General features: G+C 42.8%; 1 long non-coding RNA gene across 1 annotated transcript; it reads right to left on the bottom strand.

Moving 5' to 3' along the window:
- Positions 1 to 261: 261 nt before the first annotated feature.
- LOC138510933 (uncharacterized) lies at positions 262 to 1,983 on the bottom strand. Its single transcript, XR_011280478.1, has 3 exons — positions 1,862 to 1,983; positions 1,640 to 1,705; positions 262 to 1,533 (listed from the first exon to the last, which is right to left on the bottom strand). It is a non-coding gene; the product is annotated as an uncharacterized lncRNA (long non-coding RNA).
- Positions 1,984 to 12,255: the final 10,272 nt, after the last annotated feature.

Below are 12,255 nucleotides of genomic sequence, written 5' to 3' on the forward strand. Positions count from 1 at the left end.
GTCCACTAAGACCTCACACTGCTATAAACCAAGAACCACCAACAGGCACAGTATAGAGATATACTTCCTTTGCCTTTTGAGGTAACATGGGCCTAGAGAAGAATATGCTCTTTAAAGGGGTGCAAATGTGATTCAGTAGCGATCTAAACAGCAAAACATAACATTCCAAAATAAAGGGAGTGTCCAATCAAAGTTCAATAAAAATAGATATACTTTAATAAAGTACATCATCTGCAAAATGACAAAATGGAAAAACACTACATAAAAAACACTGCTGAGGAAAGAACATAGAATAAGCAAAGATAGTAAAATGTGGCACTCTGAGTAATGTGTCAGGTGTGTAAGGCAAGTAAAAAGAATATGTTTCTTGGATAAAAAAGGTGTCCCAACAGCAAACGGGGATTGACAAGGGTTGAATGTGGTAGCTCAATACAGTTCAAAGGCAGCGTTCGGCAAAACAGGTTGTGGGATGCTCATCAAGGTCTGTTTGAGGTCGAGCCAGGTCGAGTTAGGTTTTTACTGCTTGGAAGGGTTGATGCGTGATGCTCTTGTAGTTTGAGTCAGTGGGCGCAAGTCGTTGAATAGGTGATTCTGTTGATCTGGTGTGCAGTTTGACAAAGCAGCAGTTTGAATGCAGATCGGATTGAGTCATGGCGTAACCCCTGTTTTGACTCAGCAAGTGACCCTCTGGCGGTTTGAGTCATGTCATTAGTATGAAATGGTTGATTTGAGCCTAGTAGGTGATGGGCTCATCAAGGGCACGATGCAGCAACGAGCCGGCTCAACATGCAAGCATTGCAATTTGGAGGAGGGGCATCAAGTAGAAAAGTAGAACCATTGGTATCCCTCAGCGTCAATACAATCAAGCTCAGCTTTGACAGCAGCCTGACCTGTTTCAATGCTGTGGAAGAGAGAGCATTAGCTGATCTATTCCACAGGATGCTGTGAGACCCACTTCAGAGTCTCGAGGACAGGATGAATCTTGTCAGTTTCTGCTCTTTGCTTTGGGAGCTTCTGGTGCAGAGTAGCAGGTCCTGGTCTACGGCAAGTGTCGCTCCCAATGTGCCCTAGGAGTTGGTTTAGGACAGAGCTCAAACTATAAAGGGAGACAGATCTAAAGGTACAGGTTCCGACAACCAGCATCCGAAAGGAGGAGGGGACCTCTCACATCTAGAAATTACAAAAGAATTTTAATAACAGATCAATATAGTTAAAAACTTGATTAAATCTTTTGGTCCACAAAACAAAAGTCACAAAAACTTTACAAAAACATAGGAATACGTATTAGGCAGTCAAATGCTAAATAATACAAATTCAGAAAACACTGTACACTTTGGACAACCTATTGTGTAATAAACTCCATTAGGATCAGTGTAGCATATTATTAAGTCTCTGTTATCAATCCAGAGAGCTGTCTCAACATGTTTCTGTTCATACATGCAAATAACGAAAATTCTTCAGGAGAATACAATTATGACAAAAAACCTAGTTCCTATAAATTCATAGACTTGATCTGGGCCAGTTCCATAGCACCTGTAGGGTTGAGAAGAATATGAAAACAAAAAGTCAGCTGTTTATTAGCTATATTACTTTGTATAGTTCTATAATAATGAACTGGAGGACCATAAAGGTAGATTACCTTAACTGGTGCTCGTGGGGGCTCTCATCTTCAATAGTTCAGTTGGAGTAGGATGATGAATAGATCCTACGGTGTAATTAATGCAAGAAAAGTATCAAAGTCAGCTTTTCAAAGTAGCAATATCTGGGCTCAAACACTGTCACTGGATAGGCAGACAACCAAGAGATAGTTATAACACTAAAAAAAATAAGAAAATTGTGAAACTTGCCACTCGGCGCTCACCTGTTTGTAAAGGTAGAAGGCAAGTTGTCAATCGGTCTAAGGTGTAGTACTGTCTGGACCACGATCCACGTGCACTCAGTGGTGCTAAACGGCTGGCCAAACTTCACCCAACTCAGAACGGGTTTCCTACAAATAAAGACATGAAACTAATTGTTGGATGCTAAGCAAAATAGTGGTAGAGCGTATATGGGGACATCTGTGTGGTTTTTATAAGAATGCCACAAGTATTTCTCTACTAGAAAAAAGAGTCTAAGTATATAATACCTTAAAAAGGGGCATTCCTTCGATGGTAAGATGGTACCGTGCCAGAATCAATCGGGGACGAGCAAATGTATATATGAAGCTGCAACCAGAAATAGGTTCTTGTTCCTAACATGTTTCGTAATAAATAACCAATACGATCAGCTTGGTGTTCATCTGGTTACTATGGCGGCAATGTGTTATTACAACAAGCACATGTTCAAAAAATAAATAAATGAGAATAACGTACCTAAAGCCTATGAATATGGCGAAAGGATTTCTAGTGCAGCCAGAGTGCTTCGGTCTTCAAGAAATTCCAAAAACTTTAAAAAACTTCAAGAACTCATCCGCTCCAATAAATAACTGGATTTGGAGGACTCGATGTCAGTCAGCTGTGCGGAACGGCACAACCTGAGGTTAAAATCGATGGTCAGGGTGTATGTCGGACAGCGTGAAGCCTAAAGGAAGGAGCATACCTGATTGCCGTGGTGCATGAATGAAATCTGTCTCGATACGCAGAGGAACGCTGCGGAAAAGTTAGCCGCGTGCTGCTGTTAGTAATGTATACGTTGTCAGGGGAACGTCCACCGTCCTACCTTAGTGTTCATGTAACGAGCCGCGGTCGAGGAATGCGGCCATCTTTTAATCGTTTTAACGGCTCAACAATGTAGAGGGAATAAACACTATAGAGCACTGTTATGCACCCCTTAGAGACAACTATGATGAAGGCACGCATCAAAAGACCTAGAAAAACAGGAAATGATGCCAAAGTCCAAACGATACTATGGTCACAGAGTGTACTCAGGGGCACAGCCTCAGAACAAAGCACTGAACATGCGGCGTATGAGTGCCTTTGCCAACAAAGAGGGAGATCTCTGCAGTAAATAGTATTAACAATAACTAGCCATAACAGGAGATAACGGTGTCAAGCCGGATCGGGAGTTCCACTAACGTAGTAAGGTGTGCGCCACTTCGCAAAGAGGGGAGGAGCCAAGTGTGGCACAGATAAGTCCCGTGTGTAATACCATCATTGGGTGGCTATGTGAAAAACCAATTTCTAGAATCAAGATAATAGAATAACGGCATCCAGGATGCCACAACTAGGCACACATCTCCAAACGGAGGGTTGCCTACTCCTCTAGGTGTGAGAACACGATAAACACACCGTGTGTAACTGAGATGGACTGCGGTGTATTCATGGATAGTGCATACTACCATGGTATTAAATATCTACTATCACCAACTATATTGGAATAATCCTCCTTGATATGGTGGAATTTTATGCCATTCAACGGTCTCATTCAGACCAGTCACATCACTTTGCAGTATATAAATCATCTTCTGTTCAGTTTTAAACAGCCTTCTCTCTAGGGTCTGTGGATTGCCCCATCTCAAAGATGTCAATATTGCCCATGTGAAGTCCTCATGGTCATGCTTTAACATACAAAAGTGTTTAACTAGTGGGGCATTCTCTATTTTGTTTTTTATGCAACTTCAGTGTTCCATTATGCGAGTCTTTACTTTTTGGATCATCTTGCCCACATAGAATAGTCCACATTTACACTTGATGAGATAAACAACAAACTCAGTGTTACAATTAGTAAGAATTTTTTGGGTCCAAGGTTTTTCAAGGCCTATATCAATTTCTTTACTGCTAGAGGTACGTTTGCAGACCCCACAGGATCCACAGGGGTAGTGTCCAGTAGCTTTAGGCAGACCCCACAGAGTAGTAAATGGGGATCAGGTGTAACTATGCATTTCAACTTACTATTGCTCACTCTGTTTCCTATAGTGGTGCTCTTTTTGTAAGCAAAGATTGGGATTGGGAGCGGTAGTGGTTTGGAGGCCGTATCGAAGATCTTCCAGTGTTTCTTGATGATATTCGTGATTTTCAAACTTTGGTCGGTGAAGGTGTTCACACAGACAACACGTTCATCTTTTGCTTTCACAGGGTTGGGTTCCAGGCGAGCTTCTCTGTTATTGTTAAATGCCCATTTGGCAGCTTTTTTAACTAACTTCTTCAGATAGCCTCTTTGTCTCAATTTCCTACTTAAAGAGTCAGCTTCGCTCTCATATGTTTCTTTATCTGAGCTGTTTCTTTTTAAACGCAAACATTGTCCAAAAGGCAGGTTGTCACATAGATTTTTAATGTGATGGCTAGAATAGTCTAGTAGTGAATTCTTGTCTGTTGGTTTGTGGTAGGGTTTGACTTTTAATAGGCCATTTTAAGGGTAGATCGTCGGATCGAGAAAATTTGTGGATTCATTGCTAGCTGTCCTCGTTAACTGTAGGTGGGGGTTCAAGGTGTTTAGCCAAATGAAAACATTATTGGCAGTAGTACATGAGCCTTCCCATACCAGCAAAATATCATCGATATAGCGGTTCAATTTTTTCTTCAAAATCACTCCCATCATCAAGGAAGCATGCTAGCTTTAACTGCAACCTCGCAACAAGTTTAAGACTCCCTGCATGCCATACAAATAAGCCACATGCAACGCGCCACCCTTCTCGGCTGAGAAACATACCCTCTCTATTTGCCAAAACACCATCTTATGCCACAACATCAGCAGACTGTAAAGAATGAAATGCAAGTGGGATTCAAGTGGCAAATAAGCGTTTTCATGCTATGCACCCTATTTCAAGAATAAGCTACCAATGCTGATCATACTGGTCTACTTCATCATAAACTACAAGAAAGACCTGAAGACCCTTCTGTTCTAAGAAATTATCACAAATCACTGATCAATCCTGATTTTAGTAAAAGAAAGGGCATGTGGGATCATTCCATATTGTGAGCATACACGTTAAGAAGAGTAGCATTTTGAATCCCTTGCTACTGCCATGAAACAAACAATAACGGAAAAACGTGTATAGTTTCTTAGAAAACAAACAAAACAAGTCTGAAATTACTGAAGTATGATTGTGCATATGCCATTTAAATCACTTTTAAAAGATTCCTATATGTTTATTTGGGAATTCTAAGAACAATTGATTCCTCAATTCTGTATTCTAATGTCATAAAGACATGTGCTCCTACTTTTCTTTAAGGTAATACCGGTGTATTTCATTGGACCTTTATACAAAAAGAAACTGATGTGAAGTCAAACATAGCATTACAATATCAACTAACGTCAACCCACCTTCCACGGAGCAAAACACAACTATCCAATTCAGATTCACCAAAACGTCTATCAAGGAGGTGGGGAAAGTCATCCTCTCTCAAAAGCCCTCCAACTGTCAAGGTGACTTGTGCCCTGCACAACTCATAAAAGATGCTGCCAGAGAACTTTCCTCTTCATAGCTAAACTTGTAAATGCCTCATTCACCGCAGGATCTGTGCCTTCCAACCAGAAACAATCTTGGGTACTGCTATTGCTAAAAAGAAATCTCTAGGCCACCCCATCCCTACTAACTACTGCCCCATCACGACAGTCCCCTTCCTGTTAAAAATCCTGGACAAGATTGCATATATCCAAATCCAAAAATTCCTAGAATACCACAAGCTCCTAGGCGTAAGGCAGTCTGGCATCCGCCCACAACAAGGGAAAGAAACCGCCCTTATCGATTGGAAGGCTCAAATAGATGAGTCAAGAGACAAAGGTCAATCAGCCCTCCTCCTACTCTTGGATCTCTCGGCCGCATTCGACCTTGTAGATCACAAAGTCCTCTGTAACCGGCTAAACTCTGCTGCACACTTCTCTAAAGAATCTATAACATGGGTTGAATCCTTCCTCAGCGAAAGGACCATGAGGGTTTTCTCCCCCTCAGACGCAGCGGACCCGATTCCCATTCTGTGCAGCGTTCCACAGGGCTCCTGTGTATCTCCGACACTATACAACGTATTTACTAAGCCCCTTTTTGATGATCTGGACCTTCTTGGTATTACCTACACCAACTATGCAGATGATACCCAGATCCTCCTCTCACTTTCAGGGGATTACAATAAGGATTTGGCCTTGGTAAATAGGGTGTATCTCATCATCCAGGCATGGATGGCAACTTACAGTCTATGCCTGAATGCCTGGACTACTCTGCCTTTGAGATTGATGGGAAAACTATCAAAGTAGCCAAGGAAGTGAAGACTCTTGGCTTCCATCTAGATGCCACCCTCTCCTTCAACAAACAGGTGAACTCACTTGCCTCAGCCACAGCTTATTCATGTAAGCTCATCAGAGCAGGTAAACACTTCTTCTCAGATGAAAATTGCATGATCTTAGCTAGAGAGCTCATCTTATCTAGACTCGATTATTGTAATGCCCTATATATTGGGGCCAACAAATACATCCCACATAGAATACATATTCTTCAAAATAATGCCTTGAGAGCAGCTCTTGGTATTTCTTAACGATCACATATATCTAAGATTAGGTGTAATAACAACTGGCTGTCAACCCAAGACAAAATCCTTCTGAAAGTTGCCTCCCTAATGCACAAAGCCTTGAATAACGCGGCTCCTCCTTATCTCACTGATAGATTGGTAGAAAGAAAATCCTCCAGACCCTCAAGAATCTCCAATGCTAACACACTTATCATCCCTAGATTCAAATTGATCAAGGCCGGAGGCACCAGCTTCCCCGTCCGGGTGGCCCAAGTATGGAATTCACTGCCCCACTCCATACGTGCTGAGAAATCCTACCTTAAATTCAGATCCAGCTACATCAACCATTTGAAGCAATTGATCAACTAGCCAGTTGATCTACTGAGCCTCCTTTCCCTTCTCACCACCTGCGCCCACACACCCTGCACCCAGTATCTATACACTACACCCTAATCCAATTTATTAGTGGGTAGCTGTGACACAGCTATGTCCTGAATATCCCCTATCTCTGCATTATTACCTACAATTTTGCCCCAAGTGGACACTATCTGTAACATGTCCAGCATTTTCTACTCTCCTATGCTCATGTATACTTTTACTACAGATATAGCCTGTATAGTGCTTACTGTTCTGTATATTACTGCCCGGTGATCAACATGACACTGCCTATATATTACCTGCAACCTGTATAATGTATATAATTTACTGTATTATTGCTACGGCTTGTATATATTATTATGACTATGTGTAATTATGTAATTATGTAACCTAAGCTTCGCATATCCTGTACTGCTGCACCCTCATACCTTCTGATTTGGTGCACATTATAGGTGAATAAAACAAACAAACAAACAAACAAACAAACAAACAATCCCCTTCTTTAAGTGAACTGAATGAACATGGCATACTTACAAAAGAGACCATCTGGTCATCATGTGCAAAGAGAAAATAACACAACAATGTTGGATTTCACCAAGCAACTGTGCTATCTGGAATATATACAAAATCTTTCAGTGCATGTTTACGTTGCTCTATTAGGAACAGCTGTCTTGATAATATCTTTGTGTGAGCAGATAGCTCAAGTGTTCGGATTAGGCATGTATGCTTGCTCAAAAGCAGCTCATGCCTGGTATAATGGAATGAAAACCCATTAATCACGCTAACTATTATTCCAATTTGAGGAACATACACAGTATCCATTAGAAGAACCTATTTGTCTACATCACCTGATTCATGACCAAAGACCTTGAAGAATCCACGACACAAACTAAGGCCCTGATTCCCAGAATTATTTCCAATGGGGTGTTGCCATTATAAAATGCTTCTGTGAATTAGGACCTAAATCTTTCAAAATAACTTGAAGAAAAATGCAAAGGGCAAAAGTCAAATTTATAATGGAAATTAACTACAAATCAATTCATAATTCTGTTACCACTAGAAATTGAAGCACTTTTTTTGAATCCTTATGAGGTAGATTATTAGCCCATTGCAAATAAATATTAAGACAATGGGCCTCATTACTCGTCTGGCGGTAACCGTGCCGGTGCTACCAGCAGGTTGCCACCAGACCCATAATTATTTACCGGTGCCTGACTTCCCGGTGTTAATGGGCTATTCCAAGTCTGGCGGCCAGGAAGTCAGGCACCTGTAATTTCGTTAATCCCCATTCCCATAGAGTCCAATTGGACTCTATGGGAATGGACTCTATGGGAATGGGCACATGTAAGCACTGGCACCGTTGTGGTCCGACCTGACAGGGTCAGACCTGTCAGGTACAGCGGCTCCGGCAGGCAAACCGTAGTTTGCCAGTCCAGAAATAACGGTACCGGTAAGTTTACCGGCACTGTTGTTTCTGGACAGGCAAACTAAGAAAGAGGCCTAACGTATACGTCTCTTTATAAGCGGCAAATATTAATAAAGTCAGTAATCTGTGTTCATAGGCTTCAGAAGCATTACGATGGAAACAGTACCTATTGATATTATTTCGCACACTCTCACATAAACACAAAATGTATATAAGAAAAAAACATTTCAATGGAAACTAGAAGTCATTTCCAAGGGATGGGTGATATTTAATGCAGACAATTCCACTAAGCCTACATCTCTGGGCCCACTAACAACACGGCTGAACTGTTCAAAATCTGAAAGGACCTTGCCAATCCTACTGCAGTCTCCATTTCTCCTCTGCCTTCTACGACCTTCTCTGCAATGCACTGGCCTCTCACTTCATAACCAAAACTCAGGACATCCTGTCCTCACTCTCCTCTACATCCCTACCTTGTCCCTCCTCCACTCTTAGGTCTCCCTTGGCTCCCCCTTTCGCCTTTCCTCCTACTCTTCTCTTGCTCGCCCATATTAGTGGATGAGGTCTCTAGATAAGTCCTCTCTATGAAAGTCTCATTCAAACAGGTGCTCCCTTGCTCCTCCAGAACGATCAAGGACAACATTGCCTCCCTCGCTCCAGCATTGGCTGTTTCTGCAATCACTCCTTTGCCACTAGTTCCTTCCTGCTACTCCTCAAGCACTCACTTGTACACCCTCTCCTCAAAAAGTCTTCTGCGGACCTTCCTGCCCCGCTAACTACTGCTCTATCTCTATTACCCCATTCCTGGCCAAGCTCTTGGAGAAGCTGCCCATCTCCAAGCTTATCCACCACACTGACTCTATTGGTTGTCTCCACGACCACCAGTCTGGCTTCAGAGAAGCCAGAGGCACGGAAACTGCACTTCTGAACACCTGTGAAGACTAGCTCTCCAATCTCGATTCCAACTCTCCTTCCTTTCTCATGCTTCTTGATCTTTCCCCTGCCTTCGATATGGTCAAGCATGCCACCCATATAAGTTGGTTCAGAGATACCCTTGGCATCACAGACCTGGCAGTGGACTGGTTGACCTCCTTCCTCTCGGACTGACCATGACTGACCTTTTCTCTCCTCCATCACCATCTCAATCTGCAGTGTCCCTCAGGGCTGTATACGCTCGCTGTGGCTCTTCAACATCTACCTTGCCCATCTAGCCCATTTGATCTCTGCCTTCTCGCTTCACTTCAAGTGTTATACGGATGACATTCAACTCTCCTACAAGCTTCCCTCCACTGCCTCCTCATTTGCTCTTTCATTCCTGACTCTCTGACTGCTATTCAGGTATAGTGCACTGTTAATGTTGTCTGCCTTAATGCCTGTAGGACTGTGGTCCTTTTCATTGGCACCCAAGCTCTCTCCTTCCCTTCTACACTCTGGTCTTCCTCCATTGGCCCCCTCACCACACACTCTTCTGAGGCAAAAAACCTTGGTATCATCTTTGACTCCTCCCTCTCCTTCTCTCCTCACATCACAGACCTTGCCAAGAAGGCCCACTTTCAGCTGCACCTCCTCTGAGGCATTCTCCATTTCATAACCTTCCCACAGAGCTCTGGTCTTCTCTAGGCAGGACAACAGCAACATCCTCTTCCTAAATCTGCCTAATTCCTCCTTTTGCCTCCTTCAACTAATCGAGAATATTACTGCAAGACTTATCCTTGGCCTCAAGCACAGGGAATGCATTTCTCCAGTTCTAAAATTGCTCCACTGGCTCCTGGTTGCTGCACGGATCAAGTTCAAGAACATCTGCATTATCGAAAAGGCTTTCTGGGATCTGGGACCCTGTTACATTCAACTTTCTCTCCCTAAATACCTCTGTGCTTGAGTCATTTGATCCTCTAGCTCCAGTTCTCTGCAGATCATGCGCCTTTCCAAGCAGTGAGTGGGGAGTAGATCTCTTTCTTCAGCAGGAGCCTCCCTCTGGAATGTGCTCTCTGCCCCTCTCAGACTTGAGCCAGATCTCCTTAAGTTCCAGAAGCTTCTCAAGACGCTCCTTTTCTCTTCTGCTTTCCCTCTCCTCCTCCCCTGATTATATCCCTCTATGCAGTAATTTGACTGGTTGCCAAGTTCCTTCTGATTCATACTGGGCACCGGGCCCTCCTCGCCCCGTCTGCTACTTCTGTCTCCCCTGACCTCTCCCCTAAACTGCACTTGCCCTTCCGGGCTCCCTCCCCCAGCACTAGCCTGGCTGGGCCTGCACCCATATTTAGCCCATCCAATCCCGTCCTCACACTTAGCATGTGGACCTTCATTGCCCTGCAATCCCTGCATTCTCTTGGCACTTGTCCACCTGGCCTCCCCTTAGCACTCAACTAACCCAGCGGCAGTCGACCCCCTTTAGCCCCTACCCAGCACTTGTGTGCTCTCCTATCCAACCTGCACTTCCTTTCACTCCTTAGCATTAGCGCATTGCGCTCTGGCCAGCACTTCCCCCTCAGCTCCCCACCCCCCTGCCTTTCTTGTACTGCACTTGCATGATCCGAATGTCACAAGGTCTAGTAGGATCATTTTTTGTTTTGTTATTCATCTTCTACCCCCCCCCCCCCACACACACTTCTGTCTTGTTGGGCATTGAAACAGAAATTGTTGTATATGCACATTATAAATACCCAGTATATAAAATGAATAAATACAAAAATAAACGGATGATACAAGTTTATATGCAAATGAGAGTTCAGAGGATGATTCTGCTGGTTTGTATTAGTGTCATTGGGTAAATTTGAGAGCTTATCCAATAGGGGACTGCTACATCAAACTATTCAGAGGTGGGGGGACTAAACTGAGCATATAACCCTATAGGCAAGAGGGGTATTGTTGTATTCTTGCAAGCCAACTACCCAGGCAAATTAGTAGAAGAAATTCATATCAACTTTGCAGACAGGGAGCTGAAGCAATTTTGAGCACAAGAGGATTCACCCACAGAGCCAAGAGGGGGGGCACAGCTTAGGATACTGTGGTACCCGGATCCAAGGACTGAGAAGGACATTTAAATAAACACCTGTCCAGTGATTTTGTGTTCTAAATAGGACACAGGGGGAAAGCAGCAGCGCGAGGGACCAGAAGTATTAATCGCTGATGTTGACTCGTGTTCAAAATCTTCTACTCTACAACTGAGAATGTAAGTGAATCAATGACATTTTATATTTTTAGAGGTTCTAATCCCTAAGAAATTGAAATTCATATTCTTAATTTCTTTATCTTTATAACTGCTGTGATGAATTAAATGATGTTGCTTGTGCTTTAACCAAGTGTAATCACATGCAATTTCATTTACATTCTTGTGCTTGTTATTAAAGTGAGTACATTAAACAAATTATACATTATATATTATACAAACCTCTTATTTTGAATAGCAATTCACAAATGGTAAGTTATGGATGGTTATCTGTTTGAGGATATTACTGTATGTCATAGTTTATTCACATTTGATCTGCAAAACAAAAGTAGGTAAGTTATGATGCGATAATTTCTTTCACGACAAAACAGTTCTATTTGTAGTATTCAGGCGAATTTCCCTGTTTTACATCTTTACCAACTCGACTTCCCCTGCAGCCTACCTTCAACCCTGTGGGACAGCCTGCTAAATACAGTACTCCAACGCTTCCCATCTAGGTTAATGCTTCTTACATCCCATCCACACATGCTTAGATGAATACATACATACATAGATACAAGAACACACACATACGTACACACACAGTTGGAAACAGGAAGAGGGCATAGGAGCCAAAGTGTATGACAGTGCATGCAGGGTTGGAAGTTAATTGACAATAGCATAGTTTTGAAAGTAGCAATATTTGACAGTGTCTAGTGCTGTGATGAGAACAGGCATTGGTGCCTTGTATGATACAAGAACGTATGCTTGCTACAGCAGTGGAGCTATAGCTGCATGCTTTCCTTCAGCTATTACAGGATGATCCCAGGTTGGAACAGGTACAAGGAGTGACAGCGTGTGTGGGCTAGTCATGGTTGACGTGA

This window comes from Ambystoma mexicanum, chromosome 6p (genome assembly GCF_040938575.1).
Source record: "Ambystoma mexicanum isolate Mex_15411 chromosome 6p, UKY_AmexF1_1, whole genome shotgun sequence".
Lineage (NCBI taxonomy): Eukaryota > Metazoa > Chordata > Amphibia > Caudata > Ambystomatidae > Ambystoma > Ambystoma mexicanum.